Source organism: Tupaia chinensis, unplaced genomic scaffold, assembly GCF_000334495.1.
Source record: "Tupaia chinensis unplaced genomic scaffold, TupChi_1.0 Scaffold000311_2, whole genome shotgun sequence".
NCBI lineage: Eukaryota > Metazoa > Chordata > Mammalia > Scandentia > Tupaiidae > Tupaia > Tupaia belangeri.
The window spans coordinates 1,363,411-1,388,637 of NW_006159803.1; the positions used below are offsets into that span (position 1 = coordinate 1,363,411).

General features: G+C 36.4%; 1 long non-coding RNA gene across 1 annotated transcript in view; it reads right to left on the bottom strand.

Annotated features, from left to right (window-relative positions):
* The window catches only part of LOC102495857 (uncharacterized), a 50,031-nt gene extending 28,318 nt beyond the window's left edge, over positions 1-21,713 (bottom strand). The window contains exons 1-3 of the long non-coding RNA XR_334904.2: positions 21,590-21,713; positions 8,280-8,362; positions 7,751-7,864 (exon numbers count right to left, since the gene is read on the bottom strand). This is a non-coding gene — a long non-coding RNA (uncharacterized LOC102495857). The remainder of the gene's footprint in view (positions 1-7,750; positions 7,865-8,279; positions 8,363-21,589) is intronic.
* Positions 21,714-25,227: the final 3,514 nt, after the last annotated feature.

Genomic DNA, 25,227 nt, shown 5'->3' on the forward strand with positions numbered 1-25,227 from the left:
TTTACACGCTTTCAAATCTATCTTCTTCCTTCTAGCTCCATAGCCATAACTATAAAGTTAATGCACTGAGATGATTTTAACAGCAGTCGTAATTATCTATCTCCAGACTCATCTGAAACCTGAACACTTCTCTCTGAGTAATCTCCTTTTCCTTCAATCTTCTAGCTCATTCTGCACACACACACTTTTAACTCTTGTATCTTTTCCTTCCTTACTGAATTTTAAAATGTCTTTTTTTTCAAGTTTTCAACTATACCTTCCTTTTCTTGCTTTTTAGAGGAGAAAGAATTGTTTATTTCTAGGCAATTCCTCTACCTATGTCTTTGTTTAATCATCAGTCATCACCTCTATCTTAAACTTAAGACAAACTAAAATTCTTAGGCTAATCATGTTGTTGCCAAACCACGCATCTATTGTTCCTCTTTTCTGTACTTCCTTATAAATCAAAGTTTTGTGTTTTTATTTTCCCTCAAGTTTTATCACAATGGATTTAATCTATTGCTTCAGCTTGCTAAAGTGTTTGGTGATTTCTTTTTCTTAGTTCTTTCCTTTTTTTTTTTTTCCTAATGAGACAAAGAGCGATAAAAAGAGAGAGGGAGACATCCCCAATGGGGTTTTTACACCATAATCCATACCCAGCCTCAGCTGGCCTGGATCACAGGCGTGCATATGACTAGTGTGCCCAGGGAGATCCCAGGATGTGAAATCAGGACCCTTCCCATGCAGGTCCGTTTACATTACCGCTGCACCATGGCGGCACCCATGTTTAGTTATCTTGATTCCTTTATGTAACAGACTCACTGAGCTCTGAGTTTTTTGATCAGCATTCCACTTATACATTCAGTGAAGTTATCTAACAATATTATCATGACTATGGGAGATGGACAAGGAACTGATGATATAACCAGTATATCTTTGTATCACACAAAAGTAAAGTTGGTTAGAAAAATCTTCATAAGGATCAGTTCTTTTCGTCCCTACTTTCTCACCACTTGCCATTTTCACTGTAAACATTCTGTCTCTTATTTGTAGAAGAGATTATAATACTATTATATAATAGTATTATATTATAGTCTTATGAAAACTAAATGAGACAATGCATATTATTAACTATACAACTGTCATTGAACTTGCTAACGATCAGTAAAACAACATGGACAGTCTGGAACACATGAAAATCTTGATTATGGCAAGAGAAATTTATGCCAAACAGCTGACAATGGGTCCGCTTTGGTTTTATTGTATCCTGAATTTTTTTTTTTTTTTGGAGAGATTTTCACTGTAGGGCGCGTGCGCTCGCCAGACAGACAGAGAGAGACATAGAGACAGAAAGCGAGAAATCACCCCCCAGGGGGGATGGTCACGCCGCAATCCCTTCTCCTCCATTCTCCTCTCGGGATCTTGGGCACGCACGCACACGTGCCCGGCGTGAGTTTTAAGCCACCGGGTCCGGGACACGAACCGCGGTCGACTATGTGGGAGTCCAGCGACATAGCCATTACGCTAACTGCTGGTTCCCGTATCCTGAATTTTTATTTTTTTTTATTTTAGTTTTTGCTGTATGGTAAGTGTGCTTGCTAATGAGACAGAGAAGGAGAAGTGAAAAATCACCCCCTCAAGAGGAATTGCCACACCACAATCCCTTCTCTTTCATTCTCCTCTAGGGATTTTGGGTACAGCATGAATATACTTAGTATGTTTTTCAAGTCTCTGGGTCTGCGAATCAGACCACTCAGTTGGCCATGTGGGATTCAGCCATCTTAACCACCATACCATCACTTAGCCCTTAACATGATTTTTATATTATCTGCATAACCAACAGAAATTATTACCTAGCTCCCTAAAGATGTAAAACTACAGAACACGAAAAAGAAAGCAGGCACTAGATATTTACAAAGCTTCTTGGTTATCTGAATTTACAGAGTCTTTTAAGGAATTTAGCTCGTTGGCAAATAATCTGGGCCACATTTTTTCTGAGGTCCATTTTCTGTTTCCATTTATAGCATTAACCTACTCCATGGAATGTTTCTGTCAATATTGTAATTTTGAATTTTGATTAAGCTTGCAACCAAGTGGGTTTTTTTCCTTTATTTATCAGGGAGAGAAAATTATTTTGTTATTTGAATGCTAATTAGAACATCTAGTTATTTATCTGTTATTCAAATAATTATGGAAGGAAAAAATCTACAAGGAAGGGTAACATAACAGGCATTTGAGAGATTATTTTAGAGATTTTAATGTTTCTATATTATAACTTATTATAATCATTTTATTTATATTTATTATTTATAAGGTATATAAGAGAAAATTATTTTGTTATTTGAATGCTAATTAGAACATCTAGTTATTTATCTGTTATTCAAATAATTATGGAAGGAAAAAATCTACAAGGAAGGGTAACATAACAGGCATTTGAGAGATTATTTTAGAGATTTTAATGTTTCTATATTATAACTTATTATAATCATTTTATTTATATTTATTATTTATAAGGTATATAGATATGCAGAATTAGAGAGGACAATTATTATCTCTTTTTCTCTCTTGCTAATTTAATACAGTGGTTAAAGAAAGCACTCAGTCTTTTGCATACTATATTGTAAATTATCCTAATAGAATTTTAATAAATTAATAGATTTAAAAAAACAAATAATTTACATAGGCACAGGAAAATAGGTACTATAAATAAAGATATCTGTAGTCTATTGTCTTTACGTTATATATTATATATATTCATCTCTCCTGCAAAGTAAATTTTACCTTTTCTATTCATAAATGAGAAATTGTGGCTCATGAACTATGAGCAATTTGCCCCAAATCACAAATTGAAGATTTAAGATATTTGTCTTGGGCCAGTGCTGGTACAGCAGTAAAATGTGAAGCTCTGCAAGGCAGTCCCACAGAGAGGGTTCCTGGTTCGAGTCTGGAAACCTTCCTGAGTACACCAGGCACAGCCTTGCCTATGACCTGGGGCTGACTGAGGCTTGGCGTGGATCATGGCATCAGGACTCTGTTGAGGGTTCTCTCTCTCTCTCTCTCTCTCTCTCCTTATTCCTCTTGCTATATATGTTGTCTCTCTCACTCAAGGAAGGAATAAATAAATAAATTTAACAAAACAAAATAAGAAGCTCATCCAAACATATAAATAGTAAAGGGATGAAAAAAAGTATACCAATCTTAAATATTAACTGAAAGAACTCTATGGGAGAAATACTAAGTTCAGGCAAAACTGGTTTTGAGATAAAAAAGCAATTTTAGGTTATTCCAAAGGTTATTATGTAAGTTCAATTGAATAAGGAAGATTAAACTAGCCTAAATGTGTATGCATCTAAAATAATAACATAAAAATATTAATATAAAGTAAAAAGTTCGTCCTTTTTAAAAATTTTTTTATACTTTTGAATGTACACATCATCACTGTCCATCTTTACACTGTACAAATTTTTTTTTCCAGCCTGTTCTTTAAAAACACTAATAAAATAGTTTAACCCTTGTTGAGACTAAGAATAAATGTGGGGGCAGCAGATGGTGTGGAGGTTAAGGCACTGGACTCCCACATGGCTGACCATGGTTTGAGTTCCAGACCTGAAAATAACATCAGACATGTGTGTGCATACCAAAATTCCAGGGGGGAATGGAGAAGGAATTGCAGCGTGGCCATTCCCCCAGGGGTGATGTCTCATTTTCCCTCTCACTGTCTTTCTCTGGTGAGCACATGTGCCCTATGGCAAAAACCTAAAAAAAAAATTAAATAAATGGAAAAAAATAACAGATAGTGAATATTGCAAATGAAAAGTGGACATAACCACAGATGTAGTATAATTTCAAAACATAGAAAATAATATAAACAATTATATTTAGAAAAATTGTTAGGAAAAATACACCCTACCAACAGCTGTTCAAGAAATAGTCTCACCCACCAATAAAGAAATTGAATAAGTAGTTTAAAATCTTCCTACAAAGAAATCAACTATTCCACACATTTTTTAAATAAAGTTTTTCTGTTTATTTATTTATTCATTTTAAATTTTAATTTCTCCCATAAGTAAGCAATAAAGTGAGAGGAAACTGAGAGCACAGAACTCCCAGTGGGGTCCAGAGGCCATAATCCACCCCAGGCCTCATCCAGCCCTGGATCACTCCTGGACACACTCATGTCTGGAGAGCATGTGGGCTTTATAAATGAATTCTACTAAACTGATGAAACACATAAATCTAATACTTCACAAAATCTTTCAGAGCAAGGACAAAATTTATAGTCCCTTATGCATTTTAACAGACTAGTTTAACATTTATAACAAAACACAAAGTGTGACAAATGCAAATCACAGGCTAATCTGACTCATTAATATAAACCAACATTCTAAGCAGAGGATTATAAAACTTAACCACATGAACATGATAGTTCATTATGCGTAAGTTGGGCTTATTCCATGGATAACTTGAGTTTGATACCAAAACTGTTTAAAGGTAAAAATGACAAAAAAAAGAACTTATTCAGTTTCACCGTCTGTGGCTTAGTTACCCATGGTTAACTATAGCCCCAAAAATATTAAGTGAGAAGTACCAGGTATAAACAATTCATACATAAATTTTAAATTGCACACCATTCTGAGTAATGACATCTCATGCCATTCTGCCTGGGATTTGAATTCTCTCTCTCTCTCTCTTTTTTTTTTTTTAAGAGCATATACCTTAGGGCACATATGCTTGCCAGAGACAGAGAGAAAGAGACAGTGAGAGGGAAAGTGAGGAATCACCCTCCAGGGGGATGGCCATGCTGCAATCCCTTCTCCTCCATTCTGTTCCTGGGATCTTGGGCACGCACGCACACAAGCCCATCATGATTTTCAAGCTACCAGGTCCAGGACTTGAACCATGGTCAGTCATGTGGGAACCCAGTGACATAACACTACGTCATCTGCTGGCCCCTGAATCATCTCTTTATCCAGCATATTCATGTGGTATATTCTACGGACCCATTCAGTTTCTAGCCATCTTGGTTATTAGATTTTAAAAAATTAGTGATACAGTGTTCAGTACTGTCTGTGATTTCAGGAATCCACAGGGAGTCTTGGAATGTGTTCGCTATGGATAAAGTAGGGGACAACCACTGTAAATGGTGTAAGTTAGAATTGGGAAGAAATGATCAAATCTTTCATCACTCACACATGTGACTGTCCACATAGAAAATTCTGAAGCTTTCCTAGACAAATTATTAGAAATTATGGGAGGGATTGACAGTCTTGCTTCTTCCATGATCAGTATACTTAATTTTATTTCTGTATACTGCAATGCAGAGATAGAAAAAAGTAATTTTAAAGGTATGTAATTGAAATTCCAATGAAAACATAAGACGGCTGGATATAAATCAAGGTGTGTAAGGCTTTTATTCATTCAACTTTTAAGCTTTTTTTGAATTTTAAAGAAGAGCCAAATAAATAGCCATTCTATCTTTTTTTTTTAAAGTTTACTTATTTTTTCTATGAGTGGAAGAAAAAGAGAGAGAGAGAGACAACACCCCTAACAGGGTCTGGCAATCAACACCCCCCACCCCCCACCCCAGGTTTTAGCCAGCCCTGGGTCATGGACAAACTCATGCCTGGCATTCTTGGGGAAGTTTCTGGACTTAAACCAGGAAGCTGAGATTACCTTACAAAGCACCTACAATTTACTTCTGTACCACCATCTGTACCCATTTTAACTTTGTAAATAGGAAAATTGGTCTTGTTACACATTTTTTAAGAAGAATTATTTAATTTTATTTATTCATTCCTTTATTTTCTATTTCACTTGATCAGAGAAAAACAGAGAAAGAGAGAGATGAAGGAAGGAAGGAAGGAAGGAAGGAAGGAAGGAAGGAAGGAAGGAAGGAAGGAAGGAATTGAGAAAGTAAGCCACCAGGTACCAGCTCCAGGAATCAAACCATGGTCGGCTATATGGGAATGTCCAGTGCCTTAACCACCGTGCCATCTGCTGGTCCCAGTCTTGTTACATGTTTTATTGTTTTGGTAAATTATATTGTATCATTGGAAAAATCATAACACATTGTTTTGCATAGAAAAATGTGTCATGACTTTTCTGGTGACCCAATAATTTTTTAGATAATTATCCATTCTGTTTAGACTTTTACATTTATTTGCACTGAGTTATAAGAAGTAACCTCTTGATTTTAAAAATTTCCCCTTTTTTGCTTATTCTTTTATGTTTTCATTTGATATCTCTTGAAAATACATAAAATGGATAATAAGAATGAAGTAAATTATCTTTTTTAAAGCACTTTAAAAAATAATCTTTTAGGGACCAGCAGTTGGCATAATGGCTGTGTTGCCGAACTCCCATGTAGTTGACCACAGTTCGAGTCCTGGATCCAGTGGCTTAAACTCACATGGGGTGCGAGTGCATGTGTGCCCAAAATCCTGAGAGGAGAATGGAGGAGAAGGGATTGCAGCATGGCTATCCCCCTCTGGGGGTGATTTCTCACTTTCTGTCTCTCTGTTCTCTCTGTCTTTCTGTCGAGGGCACGCGCCCTATAGCAAAAACCTCTCCAAAAAAAATCTTTTAGTTCACTTTACACAGGTGGGAAATTGCCTTGGGGGAGCCCATAAGGTAATGCCAGATATGTCATAGAAACCAGAGCCCCATTTCCTTTGTAATCCCAGTCTTCCGCATGTCCCTGACCATATTCAGATAACAGAAAACAGTTTTCACAATATTAGTGATTCTTGGTAAAAAATTTTAAAGTACATCTTTTCCTTCTTCTTCTTTTGCAGTGGAATACTGAAAAACTCATCATATCTAGCACTCAGCAAAATTTACTTATTGGTCCATAGGTTTCTCACACTGGCAACTAAAAAGAGAATTGAAAAGGAATAATGCATCAACTTTAGTATAAATTCACAGAAGCAATTCTTTGCTGATTAAAAAATGATATTTCCTTAAAAGGAGGGGAACCTCAAGTTTAAGACTATTTAGAAGATGGGAAAAACTCTTGGTATTAAGCACAATAAACAAATTTAATTTTCTCCACCAAAGAAAAGGCTGTCCCCCAAATTCACCTGGTCAAATCTATCAGTATGCAGAATGGTCTATTTCCCAAAAGAAAACTCTTATTTTCTCCAGAAAACACATTCAGTTCTTATGGGAGGAGCATCTCCCCAATGTAAGCATAGTTTTCACACTAGAGAAAACTTTACCCTCTTTATCTTCTAGGAAATTCAGCAAATAAATCAGGAAAGAGTCCTATTCACAACAGGCATCTAGTATTGCAAAAACTACCCATACACCCTATTTTAAAGGGCTAGACAGAGGTGACCATAGGTGAAGGACAGCATTGTTAAGGAATTTCGTGTGTGCACGTGAAAGTACAGCGTGACTGCGGGTCGCTTCTGCCTGACTGGTACACTGGGAAGTATGTCACTGGTGTTCGGGGCTCCAATACGCTGTGACAACGTCACCAGAACGCATGCCAGCAATGTTTTTGCTGTCTCAACAGCAGTGAATGGGTTTTAGTGGTACCTACTACAGGCTTCGAGAGTAATCAGGAACATGTATACAGAAATCAAAGGATAGTAACAGTACTATCGAGAGCAGCATCTATTTAATGACATATTTCCATATGCCAGGGACTCTGCTAAACACTTTAAAATAAATCATCCTATTGAATTTTGTAAATTTCTTGTGAAGTAAATAGTATAATTTCCATTTATATATGACAAAAACTGAAGCTCACAGTGGCTAAGTGACATACTCAAGGTAATATAGGTCGCTTCAGGCAGAAGATCCAAAGGCATTTCTCTGTGTGTAGTTTGCGCTCTTAATCACTATCCAGCACTAATGTCTAAACAACATGTAGGCCAGTAAACTGAAAAATATGAAAGGAAACGAGAATGAGGAAATAGCAGAAATAGCATTTTTCATATATGCAGGTTTAGTATCAGACCATAGTTCAAATCTGACACATTGTTTTACTGAATTGAATGCTTGTCTATGTATCTATGTATTCGGATGTTGGCAAACTCACGATGCATTTTTGAAGAGAAAAAAACACATTATGGCTTTCCTAACAACCCATGACTTGATCTGCCTGTCTACTTCTCTGTCATCTATCTATCGACCATCTACCATCTATCTATGTGCATTCTCTCTCCTATCTGCCAATCATGTATCTACTGATATAGCTGCCTATCCATCTGCCTGTGTTTTGCCAACCCAGTATCTCTTCTCTTCTATACAAACTCACTGCATAGACATCTTAGGAAGCTTGGAGAACAGAGTACCTCTCTGTCCTAGCACAGGATCAGACCAGTGAGAGACATATGACTGAAGCAGGACCAGTCAGGATGGTCGTAGTAGGACGGATCTGGAAACAGAAAAAAGAAGCATCCTGACCCTTCTGACACGTAGTGCCAATTGCTATATACATCCTAAGCTCCCCAGTGCCATTTTTGCTGTCCAGGGAGTAAGCTTGCTTATGCATAAGGTCAACAAAGAGATTAGAGATGGACTAATGAAATAGGTCTCATCGCGTCATTTGAATCCCAAGAGCCAGCTGTGTAAGGAGTTAATCCCACTCTTAGGTATTCAAGTAAAATAAGTCAAAATACTTCTTTTCCATTAACAAAGTTTGAGTTGGAGTATCACTAAAGAATGCTCTCTCATTTCCATTTAAACCACGTTTTTCTATACTTTTCTATAGATTTCATATACTTCCCTGGCTCAACGTTTTCTGTGTGCTGTTTCTGCTAGTCCTAAATCTTCCTTCTGACAAAGATGAGTATCATAGAATATTCATAGGCAAATGGTTTTTTTTTTTTTTTGAATGGTTTTTGCTATAGGGTACATGCGCTTGCCAGACAGACAGAGAGAGACAGAGAGACAGAAAGCAAGATATCACCCCCCGGGGGGATGGTCACGCCACAATCCCTTCTCCTCCATTCTCCTCTCGGGATCTTAGGTGCGCATGCACACGCGCCCAGTGTGAGTTTAAGCCACCGGGTCCAGGACTCGAACTGCGGTTGACTATGTGGGAGGCCAGAGACATAGCCATTACGCTAACTGCTGGTCCCATAGGCAAACGGTTTTGATGCCTGTTAATATAAGGTAATACATATGTTGCACTAACAGATGATTTTCTGTCTATATGCTTGAGAACACAGAAAAGGCACCTTAAAATTAACTAGTTACTGTCCTAAATATCATGCCACCAGGAATCAAGGTTACAGTTTGAAATTTAAATGCATTCTAGAAAATTTAGTCAAAACATCTTTGAGCCTGGGCTAGCTGTGATTGTCACTTAAGCCTGGTTTCATTCCTTTAGGCTTCATCGTAGTATTTCATAAATAGCTACTCCAGAATTTCCAAGATTTGCACATGTCTATGTGTGATATTCATTAGATGAGTCAGACTCTGATATACAATATAATCTTTGATAATTTACTGATGCTTCAATTGCATTAATATTTTTATCAATATAATTTAGTGAAGTTTAACATTTTAGTATCTAATTCATTACATTATTTTTCTGCTTTATTAATAAATATTTGAGGGACCAGCAGTTAGTGTAATGGCTATGTCACTGGACACCCATGTAGTCAATCACCATTTGAGTCCTGGACTTGGTGGCTTAAACTCACACCGGGCACATGTGGGTGTATGCCCAAGATCCCGAGAGGAGAATGGAGGAAAAGGGATTGCGGCATGGCCATCCTCCCCAGGGGGTGATTTCTCACTTTCTGTCTCTCTGTCTTTCTGTCTCTCACTTTCTGTTTTTCTGGTGAGTGCACACGCCCTATAGCAAACACCTCTTGATCTATCTATATCTTTATCTATATGTCTATGTCTATATCTATCTATATCTATATATCTATGTCTATGTCTATGTCTATGTCTATGTCTATGTCTATATCTATCTATATCTATTTCTACCTATATCTATATCTATCTATATTTATATCTATCTATATCTCTATATCTATCTATATCTATATTTATCTATATCTATCTCTATATCTATACCTATATCTGTATCTATATCATCATCTATCTGAATCTATATTTATATATATGTTTGAGGACCAGCAGATGGTGTTACGGTCATATCACTGGACTCCCACATGTCCAACCACAGTTCAAGTCCTGAACCTGGTGGCTTCAAAATTATGCTGGTTGCATGTTCCCAAGATCCCAGAAGGAGAATGGAGGAGAAGGGATTGAGGCATGGCCATCCTCCGTTGTGGGTGATTTCTCACTTTTTCTCTCAGTGTCTGTCTCTCTCTGGTGAGCACATATGCACTAAGGCAGAAAAACTCCTAAAATAAATAAACAAATAAGTTCTTGTCAAATAATATAATAATACATTTGTTTGTATATATATATATATATAATGTGATGAAAGTATATCTCTCCTACCGGCTTTCTGTAATTTTATGAGGTATAATAATAGCTATCATTGTGAAAAAGAATTATATTTCACTTTTGATAAAAATCAATCTGCAGAGTTATGAGGTATGTCACGTAAGGTTCCTAATTAAACATATTAAAGGATGTCTATGGAATATTGATTCTTAATTGTATACAGAAATATTAAAAGACTTTAGAGTAATTAAATAAGACAACTGAAAAATCCTGTATAGGAATTGACACTGAAATTTTTTAGGATACAGCAAGAGTGAGTTAAATAGAGAATAAATTGTAAGATGTTTTAAAGGAGAAATTTTTATTTCCTTCAGTCAGATTAGGAAATATGAGTTTTTAGTTTTGAAGAAGTTTGTTTGATTTAGTTGAAATAGGAAAGTGGGTTTGATTTAGTTTAAATAGGAAATAGTTCCTGTACAATAAAGGGATACTTTCCTTATAGAAAAAGCCAAATAGAGAAAATCATTGGTGAATCTTAGGAATCAAACTCTCAAACTCACAGTTCAGTTTTCTATGAAAGTGATTTATTTAGATATTCTGACTAAAGTGTTTCCAAATTGCTTGAGCAAGTTGAAAGTAATTTCAGTAAGAGTGGTTTTGTGGGTCACTTCTGAAGAAGCAGTTTGAGAACAATAAAGATAAGATGAAAATACAAGTCAGGCAGAAGGACATGTGGAAATCAGGCAAGATCTGAAAATTGTTCGGGGAGAATCCTTCTGCTTTTAATCTCACTGGGTTTCAATTTATAGAAGTTGACCAAAGCTTCACTCTTTACAGAGTGGATGAATGGATTTCTTCTGCACAAGTAGAAAAATACAAAGACACCAAAGATTTCAAATACAAAGGCATTAGTAGGAATATTATTTTACATACAAGAAGTAATTTCATATATGGTTTTATCTCTTTTTTTAATGAGAGAAGTAGGGGTTTTTTTTTTTTTTCTTTTTCCTTTAGGTTTTTGTCATAGGGTGCATATGCTCTCCAGAGAGAGGGAAAGTGAGAAATCTTCCCCTGTGGGATGGCCACACTGAAATCCCTTCTCTTCCATTTTCCTCCTGGGATCTTGGGCATGAGTGCACACATGGCCAGCATAATTTCCTTTTCTTTTCTCCTTTTTTTATTTTTTTTTATTTTTTTTTTAGCTTTTGGCTATAGGGTGTATGCGCTTGCCAGAAAGACAGAGAGAGATAGAGAGATAGAAAGCAAGAAATTACCCCCCAGAGGGGATGGCCATGCCGCAATCCCTTCTCCTCCATTCTCCTCTCAGGATCTTGGGCACACACGCACACGCGCCTGGCGTGAGTTTAAGCCACCGGGTCTGGGACTCGAATTGCGGTCAACTACATGGGAGTCCAGCGACATAGCCGTTACGCTAAGTGCTGATCCCATGCCAGCGTAATTTTCAAGACACCAGGTCCAAGACTTGAACCCCAGTCAGCCATGTGGGAATGCAGTGCCTTAACCACCATGCCACCTGCTGGCCCCAAGAGAGAGATTTTCAACAAGGTTTCATGATAGCACATTTCTCACACTCTAGCCTTCTAGCTATCTAGGACCACAGGCACGTGGCAAACACATGACCCATTTAGATTAGGCCAAAACCAAGCTCAGCATCCCATGTTGCCTCAATGTCTGTGGAGCAGCACTCTCCCACTAATATCACAAAGCTTGGCTCTTATATGTGGTTTTTAAATTACATAACTTTTTGCTTCTAGAGTTGATCCAAGAATCCATACTTTATTTTTCTAATAAGCCAAGCATATTTTTCTTCTTACTAATTGTTTATGTGTTTTTCTAGAATTTGCTATTTGAGGTAAGAGGCAACAAAATAAATGAAGAAATAAAGCATCTATTAAACAGCCTAGTCAGGTATGTCCTATCACCTCGCTTTTCCCTGACATTTCCATTACTGAAATGTGTAAAGGAAAGAGGCTTTGAACTTTTTGGAGATTAGGTAGGTATATAAATAGCAATGCTATAGAAGGAAAATTGGAAAGTTGAAGGGACTGCATGTGAAATACGTGCTGCAGGCTTGATCTATGAGCATATTTTAAAACAATAAATATCCCTGTGATGGTAAGCAGCTTTATGCAGATTGCACCAGAAGGAAAGCAATCATTCAGAGCAGCCAAGGAGAAAGCAGATCATAAGTCAGAAGATGGAGATTTAAAATTAGAAATGTAAATTGCTTAAAAAACAATCTGGGTAGAAATGGACTTTTCAATGACCCTGAGTTTAGCTACACAGACACCTGTCCAAAAATCGCATTAAACATCATCACTGAATTGGATGAACATAAAATTACTGATTGACACCAAGACTAAGGAATTGAACATAAAATTACTGATTGACATCAAGACTTGGGAAAGCTCCCTTTAAAATGTCTGTGAAGTTTGAAAACATGTTTTCTTTTTTACCCATTTCCCTAATTCCACCAACCCTTCCATTTTCAAGTAGAGTTGGGATAATGAAAAAAATTTTGACTTATGAAATTGGCTAAAAATAGATTCATTTTTCACAAGTTCTCTGGGAAAAAAATCTGAAAGGAAAAATTGGAGGATATATGTAACAAATGAAAGAATAAACCCCACTGAACATATTAGACAATATCCCTCAAAAGGTATCCTTTTGAACACACATGGACTTAGTTATAGTTGGTTATTATTAATATCTTGTTTTATCCACTGATGTGTTAAATCAGTTATTTTAAGAGCATGAAGGGAACTCACTAATTATCTAAAGAAACAATTCTGCAAATGTGTAAAGTGAGGCATTACTTTATATTCCTATGTTTTACAAATTTTAATTTTTCTAAGTGTTTTTTTTACAGAAAATTTGAGCTATAATCTTCTAACCAGTTAAAGACATGGACATGAAACAGTATGGTGAATTATATTTAACAGTGTATGTTAAACAGGGATGTGGAATTCGGTGATAATATCATTCAATTAGGCTACCACAAAGCCAAATTGAAGAAGTAAATATGATAAAAGAAAAAGTCAGCTGTAGCTAAAATGTCTCCTTTCCTGTGCAATCCACTTTACGGCATTTCATTTACACTTCTATATTTTTCATTTTAGTATCTTTGCATTTGTTTTTCATTTAGAAAATGTCTGAATGTAACAAAAACCTTGAATAAATATTGTGATATGCAACCGTATACCCTCACCTAGATTCATAATTAACATTTTGCAATATTTGCTTGCGCTTTTTCTCTGAACTACTTTTATTATTTTTAATGCTGAAAATAAAAATTAGCATGTAGAAGTCCATTCATACAAGAATCTATTCATGTACACACAGAGATATATATTTTTTTAACCATCTAAAAATAAGACTCTTAACATCATTGCATTTCATTCCTAAATACATATTTAGGCAGCAAATATAGCCTAAGAATAAGATATTTTCCAACCAAACAGAACACCATTATCCCACCCAAGGAAGCAAATTCCGTATTAACTGATACAAAATCCATACTTAACCTTTCTCAGTTGTCCACACAATGTTTGTTACAGTATTTTTGTTCAACTTGCATGATATGGAAAAATGTTTAAGAGTTCAAACCAATTTTCTTGAAGAATTGCCTGCATTTTAAATTTATCAGATTGCTTCCTCATGATTACCTTCAGACTAGAAGTTACTGGAAAAACTACTTTTTATGTAATACTGTGTCCTCTTACTAATGATACAGCAGTGCTTGGAGAGGCATGCAGTGCCAGGTGTCTCCTGATTTGTAGTGCTGAAGTTTATCACCTTGCTTAGAGTGGTGAGGGATACATTTCTTCATTGTAAAGATATCTATTTTCTTTTGTAAGTAATAAAACATGTATTTGGTAACCTTGTCAGATTCTCTTAATAAACTACTCCACAACAACTTTCTACCCAATATCCTTTTGTATGTGTGGGTGTTCATTTGGATTCAAAATGACCTATTTTTATTAAAGAGGGATGTTTATTATTCTTTTTGATTCCTAATTTATTCTATATCTGGCCCATGAAAGTGCCATCAGACAGGCTTCCATGTTGTTTGACATGAATTCATTAGTGATTTCTGGGATAACAATATGTCCTAGACTTATCTTGTACTTTTTCTCACTCAGATCAACCATTTTTCTAAGAGGACTTGAATTCTTTTAGTAAGAAATAATACATATAAATCAAGACTATGGCTGGTGTGCTTATTGTTGCTGAGTTATCAAGACTTTTAGTCATTTCAGTAAACAGAGCTCGGAAAAATATATTTTTAAAAATAATTATGGATTTACTGTAGTTAGCAAGAACTGAGGACAGGTAAGAGACTTACTAAAAAAATGGAAACAGGCAAGAATTTTATTGGGGGGTGAAAGAACTGTTCTCCATCTTGATTGTAATGGTGTTACATATTGTAATTGAATATTTCAAAATTCATAGATTAGTACAACAAAAAATTATATTGTAATGTATGTAAATGTTAAAAAAAAAGAACTTGTGAATTCATATTCATACATCAAGTTCAACTCAATCACAGGTTCTTCCTGGCTTTTCTTCATTCCGTAGCTGTGTATCCCTTCTCCTACGGTGAAAACCCTGGTTCTCAACGCCAATGTATTTATTCACGTTGTACCATACAAAAACATAAAAGGGATTCAAATGGTTTTAGATTTCAATATCAACATGATAATAGTTTGAGGTTTTTTTGCTTTATTTTAAAAGTCTCAGAATAGATATAATTAAGGGGTCAAGTTTGAGTACTGTATTCAAAAGAACTTGTATTGATTGTTTTCTCTACCTGAATAGCAAAAGCAGGTAACAAAATTCTATGTATTAACAAATATACATTGAGGATTATATTATTCCAATGTAGAGTTTGCTTCTCTCATAGAATTTTTTTTTTGAACATGTAAAACATTTTCCTGGTTCAAAACTCAAAACTACCTAAAACATAAATCTTATTTTTTATTGCAGTACTGTATAATCTATTTCTACTTTTTGGGAAAATAAACTTATGGATTTTGGTTTTTTTGAATATTCCCAAATGTTAGTACAATACTCTTTGAGTCATGCTTTATTGATTAATAATACATCTTAAAGATCACTCCATAATTCATAGAAATATTCCTCACTCTTCTATACTGCCACATAGAAGTCTGAATGTGCCATAAATATTCACCTGGTCTCCTCTTGATGGGCATTAGTTTATTTCTCATACTTTACTATGAAGTATTATGTCACACTACATCATCTTACATTATCTTTTATATTTGTGGAGATTTACCTTTAGAGTAAATTCTTATATGTGAGAATGCTGCGTTAAATGGTAAATGGATATATATAGGTTTACAATACACGTTACCGAATTCCATTTCCAGAGTGGATGTACCATTTTGTCCTCTTACCACCAATGGACTGGAAGTGCCGTGCCTAACAGTCCCACAGCCTCATCAGCTGAGCGTATTATCAGTTTGAGAGAATACATGAGAGATTACATCTCAGCACAGTATTACTGTCAGCTCTCTTAAAAGTGAACTCTCTTGTATTTCTCTGTTTAATGCGTATGTTTTATTTTTTTAAGAGTTTTTTGCAGTAGAGTGCGTGTGCTCACTGGAGAGAAAGACACAGTGAGAAGGAAATTGAGAAATCATACCCCCCTCCCCCCCGTTGGGTGATGGCCACGCTGCAATCCCTTCTCCTCCATTTTCCTTCTGGAATCTTGGGCTTGGTGATTGTCAAGCCACTGCCATTTGGGAGTCCAGCAACATAACTGCTATACCATCTGCTGGTCCCATTTAATACCCATTTTAATATATTTTTCTGTTTATATTTTTTCAGTAGAGATTGTTAATTTTTTCTTTGATTATAAGGTATCTTTAGGAATTGAAGAGATTAGGCTAATTGATAATATAAATTGCAAATATATCCCACATTTTGATTATATTTTGCTTTGTTATGCTTTATGTAATAATATTTTGTTTCTAGAGGATAATCCATTAATATTTTCTTCTATTTTTTTTCTAAAGTTTGCATCAGGTTATAAAGGCTTTCTCACACCCACATTGAATGTTATTATTTTCTGGTACTTTCATGGCTTCCTTTGTTGCATTTAGATCTCTGATCCATTTCTAATTTATTCCAATGTATGACGTGAGTCACAGTTTTGCCGTTTTTAAATGTTATCTTCTTTATTGAAAAGTGATTTTAGACACTAGCTTCATAATATAATAAATTAACAAATATATTTCAATCAATCTGGGGAACTTCTGTCCTGCCCTAATGGTCTGCCTGTCTGCTAAGATACCAATTCAACACTGTTTTGCCTAAAGTCATCATATAATACATTTTAGGACTGGCAGATGTCATAATAGTTATGTCGCTGAACTCTCAGGTAATTGATCATAGTTCGAGCCCCAGACTCACTGGCTTCAAACTCACATGGAGTGTATGTGCATGCATGCACAAAATCCCAAGAGGAGAATGGAGGAGAAGGGACTGTGACATGGCCATTCCCTCTGGAGGGTGACTTCTCACTTTCTGTCTGTCTCTGTCTCTCTGGCAAGCACACACACCCTATGAGAAAAATTTCTCTCTTTTAAAAAAAATATAATATGATACATTTTAATATCTGTTAAGACTGTTAATATCTGTTAATATCTGTTTTGTTGTTCCTTTTAATTTCATAGTTTTCCTTGCTATTCTTGCATACTTACTTTTAATATATAAACTCTATAAGCGACTTGTCTAGCTTGGAGAACTAAAAAAAGACATGTTAATGCTTAAAATAGGGACTATATTTAATGTACATAACAAGCTGGGGAGAATTGACATCTTCACAATGAACAAGGAGTGTTTTCCCTTTTGTTCCAATCTCTGTGTCTTTCAGGAGTGTTTTAAAGTTTTTTCTTGTTTTTCCACATTTTTAAGTTTATTTCTTGGTATATTACATTTTTTTGTTACTATTTTATAGGATGTTTTACTCTTTTGTAGGATTTTCTAATAAAACATTTATATATGTGTGTGTGTGTTTGTGTGTATACATAGATATGAAAGTTGCTGATTTTTGTGGTTTAGATTCGAGCTCATTTTCACTGAATTTTTATTAGTGTTATCTCTGATTCTCTTGAGTATTTTGAAGTACACTCTTGTCTCATCTGCAACAGAAATGGTTATACCTGCAACAGAAATGGTTTTACTTCTTTCCTTTCTCTGTGTGCCTATTTACTTTCTCTTGTCTCTTCTCATTGGCTACACGTCCAGTGCATGTTTAAACTTGGTGAAGTGAGTTACAACAGAGTATTTATTCTGGTGGTGTTCTTCTGACCATGGTGAGAATGAAAATATCTCTACAATTTCTATACTGAATACATATTATCTATTCTTTTTCTTTCAGTCTGCATAGCGTTTGGTCTCCTTAAAGCTTTCTTTCCTTAGATATATCAAAATGGTGAATTTTAATTATTGCTTTTTAAATATTGAACCATTCTAGCATTTCTAAAAGAAATTCCACTTGGTCATGGTGAATTATTTTTCATGTGGTTTTGGATTATAGTTAGTAATATTTTATTTAGAAACTTTACATTGATATTCATAACCAAAATATGAAGTAAAAATCTGAAGTAACAGATAAAGTGAAATATAACATGAAAACTATGGAAGTTACCTTTTTTTTAAATTTGCTCTGGGAAATTTAATTAACTTTGGAATTAATACATTTTTAGAGTTTTGACAGAAGTCATCCATAAAATTTTGAATTCTTATTTCTTGTTTTGATGTATTTTTTATAGCTTTTTTCCAAATTTTATATGAAAATTATTTTGCTTCTAAGTTTATTTCTTTTTACCTGATTTTTTAGTGATTATCTTCAAGATTTTTATATAATTTAATAAAGCAAAGAGTATGTTAGCAGTATACACTCTGGTACTTGACTTGACTTAGGTTAAAATCCCAGTTTTCATTGTTACTTTGTGGCCTAAAAAATTTATTTAACTCCAGAAGTATCAGTTTCTTAATCTGTGTATGCAGGATTTTCAAAAAGTTTATGGAAAATGGGTATTTTTAAAAAGTGTGGATTTAAAACATTTTTGCACAAAAATTAGCTTGTATGTTAATTCCATTTTCTACAAACTTTTTGCACTCTTATAGTACTCCTATCTCATGAAGTGTAAGGAACAATCTAGTCAATACCTAATCAACTAGCTCAGAATAAGATATCAACAAGCATTTGATGTCTTTCCATTCATTCTTTTATCTGTGTAGTCATCAAACATGTCAAAAACATTGAGAACTAAAAATGCAGATCTTGTATTAGAGATCATTCTGGCAGTGTTACAGAGAACGGGTGGGAGAGGAAAGTCTGCCAACACGACCAGTAGAGAAGGTAGTTATGAAATTTCACAGACTATGAAATTTCACAGAATTTTCTGGTAAGCAAGGAAAGGCAGCACATATGAACCAACAGTTGTTTCTGATAACTGCAAAATACATAAAGGAAACTGGGTGAAACTTCAGGAAGCATGCGGCGTGTTTTCAAAGATAGGGGAGACCTGAGCCTATTTCATAAGCCATGAACAATTGATAGGAATCAGAGAGAAAAAGAATTGTCACAGAGGGAGCATTAGCTAAAATCAGGAAAGCGACAACACCTCTGTATTGGAAACAGGCACAAAGAAAGGAAGCATGTGTGTGAGCACAGATTTATCTGGAGATTAGACTCCTGTAAAATAGTGAGTTTGCGTCTGACTTTCTCCATTGTTTGTTTCCAGTACGTGCAGTCTGTGGCTGAGAGTGAAAGGATTAAAGCCCGTAAAGGTACTAAGTGCTGAAAAACTTATAATGTGCCTCTCTCATCTCGCACTGTATTTTTTTAATTGACAGAGAGCACATGTACTTGCGAGAAGGAGACAGAGGGAGAGAAGGGGAGAGAGAGCAAGCAAAAGGTGGGGACAGGGCAGCAGAACGAGAGAGCACCCCCCTATGGGATATGTTCATACCACAGTCCCTTCTCTTCCATCATTTTGTCCCTTCAGGATCTTGGTCATGCACACACAAGGGCCTGGTGTGTTTTTCAAGCCACCAGGTTGAGATTCAATGAAATTTTTGTGTTTATTATGAACCCTGTTACAGATACTTAATAGACATTTCAAAAGATGACCTGTTAGAAGTGGAGAGTTAAAAAATGACTTCTAGAGGTTGAGAATGGTAACAGGAAAGGGAAGAAGATGTTGGTTAATGGAAAGAAAATTGCCGATAGGTAAGAGGGGTAAGTAAATTCTATGTTGTAACATAAAGTGGGGTAACTACAATTAACAACAGTTTATTGCTTATCTCATTGTAGCTAAAAAAGTGGATGTGGAATGTTTCCAACACAAAGTAATGACAAGTGGTTGAGCTGATAGCTATGTTATTTACCCTGATTTGATCACTTCACATATTCTTGTACTGAAAAAAAACACATTGTACCCCATAATATGTACAATTATTATATATCAATTAGAAGTGGAATTTGGGGATCAGCAGGTAGCATGGAGGTAATGTGGTTAGATCCCACATGGTCACAAACATGGTTCAAGTCCCAGACTTGGAAACTTGAAAATCACACAGAGCACGTGTCAGTGCGTGCCCAAAATCCTGAGTAGAGAATGGAGGAGAAGGGATTGTGGTATGACCATCCCCTCTAGGGTGTGATTTTTCACTTTCCCTCTCCTTTTTTTTTTTTTTGGAGAGGTTTTTGCTATAGAGCACTTGTGCTTGCCATAAAGAGAGAAAGAGAGACAAAAAGTGAGAAATCACCCCCTGGGGGGATGACCACAGCGCAATCCCTTCTCCATTCTCCTCTTGGGATCTTGGGCATGCACACATACACGTCCGGCATGAGTTTAAGCCAACGGGTTTGGGACTCGATCTGTGGTCGACTACATGTGAGTCCAGCAACACAGCCATTAAACCAACTGCTGGCCCCAAAACAAATAACTCTTTAAAAAAAAAAAAAAAGAAAGAAAAGAAAATGGAAATAAATTCTGAAGGAATTTGCCCAAGGCCAAGACAATTAAATGGCAGAGCCAAGATTAAAATCCTGCAATTTCCCCTTTTCCTTGTTAAAGTAAGAAATAAAAGAGAAAACGTGAAATAGTGTGTAATGGTTAAAGATAAAACCCATTTTAAATAGAGAAATGTGGGAGAATGAAGGAGGGAAGAGAGGACCTTCTGTAGTAGCAAAAATTTCAGCTTTGACATTTTTTATGAAACAAACAAAACAGGTCATATTTGTTCACAGACAGAGGTAAGATTCTGAGGGCCAGTCATGTTGATTTCTCCTATAAAAAGTCAATAAAACTGTAATAAGGGTTTAATAATGTTGATTTAATGCCCTGTGACTACTCAGTGTTCAGTCGCCTGAAAGAGTTTGGATAACTTGCTGTGGAGCAGTGATTGCATTTGGGCTAGTGTATGCCTCACGTAGGGAAACGATTTAGCTGCTCCTAACGCAGTCCCACAAAGCTCTTGAAGAAAATTCCATTGGTTCACCCACTCAGGGATCCATAATTCTTTTGCTTATTGTTAGCAGGTTGGAAAGAAGAGACAATGCCAAGTTGGCAGAAAATAAAATAAAAGATAGAGACTTACACAGATTTCTTATTAGCGATAAATTAGAGACCCAGGAGAGGAGGAAAGTCCCGGGAGAGTGGAAATTGTTCTCTCTCCTGTATGCCTTCCAGGCAATGCCCAGCTCCATTTTAATTACATCAGCTACCTTGACTGGATGCCCTGTTCATTATCCTTTCACACATCCTGTGAAATGCTCTGTTTTTCAAAATAACAATTTTTATTGTGACTTCTAATTTACACATAGTAGTTATACATCTTTGTGGGGTACAGTGTGGCTTTTCAAAGCATGTATACAATGCACAATATTCAAATCAAGGAAATAAACACATTTGCTATCTCCAATATTTAATGTTACTCTGCATTGTTCACATTTAAAACAAAGATTAAATTGTAACTAATGTCTGCTCTGCTGTGCTGTGACAGTCAAAAAACCCATTCCACTTTTTTACATGCACCGGTGTCACTCTCACCTCAGTTCTCCCATCCCTTCCCCCCCTTCTCTCCTTTCCAGCTTCTAGCATCTACCATTATAGTCTCTATTTCTATGCAGTTGGGTCTTTTAGCTTTCTCCCTGAGCAAGGATATATGGTACTTGTTATATGACATTTGTTTTTCAGAGCCTGGCTTATTTCACTTCGTGTTATTTCTTCCAGGTTTATCCATTTGGCCTCAAATGACAGGAGCTCGTCCTTTTTTATGGGCTGAGAAGTATTCCACTGTGTATGTATCACAATGTCTTTACTCACTCCTTGGTCACTGGACTCAGGTTGATTCCGTATCTTAGCAACTGTGAATGGTGTTACAGTAAACGTGAAAATGCGGAAAACTCTATGACAAATTAATTGCCTTTCCTTTGGATATATACCCAGTAGTGGAATTACTGGGTGGTAAGGTAGTTTGATTTTCAGTTTTCGAGTAACCTTTATGCCATTTTCTGTAGTGGCTCTAGGAGTTTCTATTCCCACTAGCAGTGCTTAAGGATTCCTCTTTCTACAGAGCCTCACTAGCACTTGTTGTTCTTTGTCCTTTTGATAAGAGCCATTCTAGCTGGGGTCCCATTGTGGTTTTGATTTGCATTTCTTTTGTGATTATTGATAGTGAGCATTTTTTTATGTGCTTTTCGGCCATGTGTATGTCTTTCTTCAAGAATTGTCTGTTTAAATCAGTTGCCCTCTTTTAAATTGGATTATTCATTTTTATTAGTATTTTAGGTTCTTAAATGATTTGATTATTCATCCCTTGTCAACTGTATAATTTGCAAATATTTTCTCCTAGTGAAAGATACCTTTAAACAGCCAGATATTGCTGCTCTAGTCTCCCTGTGTGGAATCTCCTCTCCCTTCCCACCTGCTGAAACTTAAATTAGAAATCATTTTAGTTCCATATTAAAATCCTACCACTTCATGAACGTTTGCTGATCATCTCAAATGAGAAGAGATTTTCTTCTCCTCTTACTCACTAATATTTACACCATTTTGTGCAACTTTTAACAAAGACTGCCTTTAATGTTCATTTGTATAGGTTGTACAACTGGCTTTGAAGTAGAATGGTAATTATAATTTTTCTTCTAGTGTGCTGTTAATATCAGTAGTAACTCTTCTCACTCCTCCCCAATATATGCCCCCCAGCAATTTTTTTATGCCAGAGGGTATGTGTGCATGTATAAGAGACCCAAAGATAGAGAGGAGAGAGAGAGAGAGAGAGAATGGGGTCTGGTCATACCACAATCCTTTATCCTCTAATTCTCCATCCTATCAGGATCCTAGACATTGTCCTGCCTGTCTTTCAGGCTGTCAGGGCTGGGACTGTGACCACCTCAGTCACACACCACCCAGTGCCCTCTGCACAGTGCCTAGCCTCCACAGTGTGGTCCAGCCTCCCACTAGTGATTTCACAAGGAGGGCGAACACGCAACTTAGGCTTCTTGGAATCTTCACGGGGATCAACTTATTAAATTTTCAAAGGAGAGGTTCTTTTCCTGTTGAAGATGCTAACCTGAAAATATGGGAGCATAGAGCTATTGGCAGTCGCTTTGTCAACCACTGCATAAAACCCACCCGAGAATGGTGCCAATTAAAGTGAAGGAGAACCGAGGAGGCAATTGCTCCAGACAGCACAACGTAAGCTCCCGAGAGAAGGCTTGCCTGGGTTTAGCCGTCTTACTCTTCCCATTTGCCTGAGTCATATCTTCCCCTTTTTTTTTTTCTTAAAATCATCTGAGGTAAAATTTTTTTTTCAGTTTTATCAAATGTCATAGTTGGGCTGACCCCATAGCACGGTGGCCAAGAGCTACATGTTGGAAACTGGATCCTATGTAGCTGCCTGCAGTTCAAATCCCAGACCAGTGCCTTGAAAAACATACCAGACACGTGTGCACGTGGGCCCAGAATCCTAATGGGAAGGAAAATATGGAGACGGGATTATGGTGTGGCCTTACTCTACTAGGGATTGCAATAAATCATCATCATAATAGAAGAGTCATGGTTTATAAACTCCTCAGTAAACTCCTACAGATGGTAAGTATTTTAAGATCATAGTTCAGGTGTGATCTGTCTCCCTATCCTCTGTCTAGAATGTGAGACAGGAACCTGAACAAGTAACTGAATTAATTGATGAGTGGTTCTTGTCCCAACCTGGGTAGGTTGTACAACTGACTTTGAAGTAGAATGGTAATTATAATTTTTGTTTTCCAGCGTTCTGGGAATAGCAGTGCTGGCATCCTGACCCATCTCACTCCTCCACAATACATGTCTGCCACCAGTTTTGTTTTGTTTTGTTTTGTTTTGTTTTGTTTTGCTTTTAATGCCAGAGGATATATGTGCATGCATGAGAGAGAGAAAGAGAGAGAAATAGAGAGATTGAACAAGGAAACTGAAGCTCTGAATTTTCATACCAGCTAATTGAACTTGCATTTGTGATTCCCAAGCTTGGTATTTATTTTACTAAGAGTCTAGTCTGTTTGCTGGACTGCTCTCCCTTCTGACATGTTTTAGTGAGTAATATTTTTATCTGCTGAATATGAAAAAGAAAACAATTCAGCTGGTTCTTCTCAAGACCCAGGTGTAGAAAGGAAAGTGGTGGATTTCAAATAGGTAGAGGGATCTAATATAGAGAGACTGACGCAAGATTGCACAAACTGTGCACACATTTCAAGGACTCATATATTATGCATTTTCTTACCTCATGTCTTGTTTTTAATTCTCTCTCTTTAGCATTTTTCTACTTCTTGATTCTTTATTATAGTTTTATGAGATATATCTTAAAATCCCTCATTTAAAAAGTATAAATCAGTGGTTTTAAGTGTTATGCAACCCTAACTATTATACATCAGAACATCTTCATGATTCCATCTCTATGAATTTGCTTTGAGTGGAATTCCATATGCATAGAATCTTATATTATATGTTTTTTTGTAACTTACTCTTTTCACTCACAATGTTTTTTTTTTTTTGGAGCGGTTTTTGCTATAGGGCACATGCGCTCATCAGAAAGACAGAGAGAGACAGAGAGACAGAAAGCAAGAAATCACCCCCCAGGGGGATGGCCACACCGCAATCCCTTCTTCTCTATTCTCCTCTCGGGATCTTGGGCATGCACACACACGCACCTGGTGTGAGTTTAAGCCTGGTCCAGGACTCAACCCGCAGTCGACTACATGGGAGTCCAGTGACATAGCCATTACACTAACTGCTGGTCCCACTTATAATGTTTTCAAGGTCCATTCATTTCTTTTCTTTTTTTTTTTTTTAGTTTGCTATAGGGTGCATGCACTCACCAGAGAGGGAGGGAGGTATGGAGGGAGGGAGGAAGAGGCGAAGAGAGACATGGGGGGGGAGAGAGAGAGAGAGAGAGAAAGAGAAAGAAAGCACTCTCCGGAGGGATGGCCATGCAGCAATTCCTTCTCCTCCAGTCTTCTCTTGGGAGTTTGGGCACGCACGTGCATGTGCCTGATGTGCTTTCCAAGTTGCCAGATCTTTGACTTCAGCCATGTAGAGTGTGGGACCGCCTTCCTTAACCACAGATGCCATGGCTGGCCCAAGGTTCATCTGTATTTTAGCATGTAATTCATCCTTTTTCTTGCCCAATAATATCCTTTCGTACAGACATACCACTTTTGTTTGTCCATTCATCAATTTATGGACCTTTACGTTGTTTCTACATTTTGCTATTATAAATAATGCTTATGTGAACACGCGTGTTCAGGTTTTCATGTAAACATGAACTTTCATT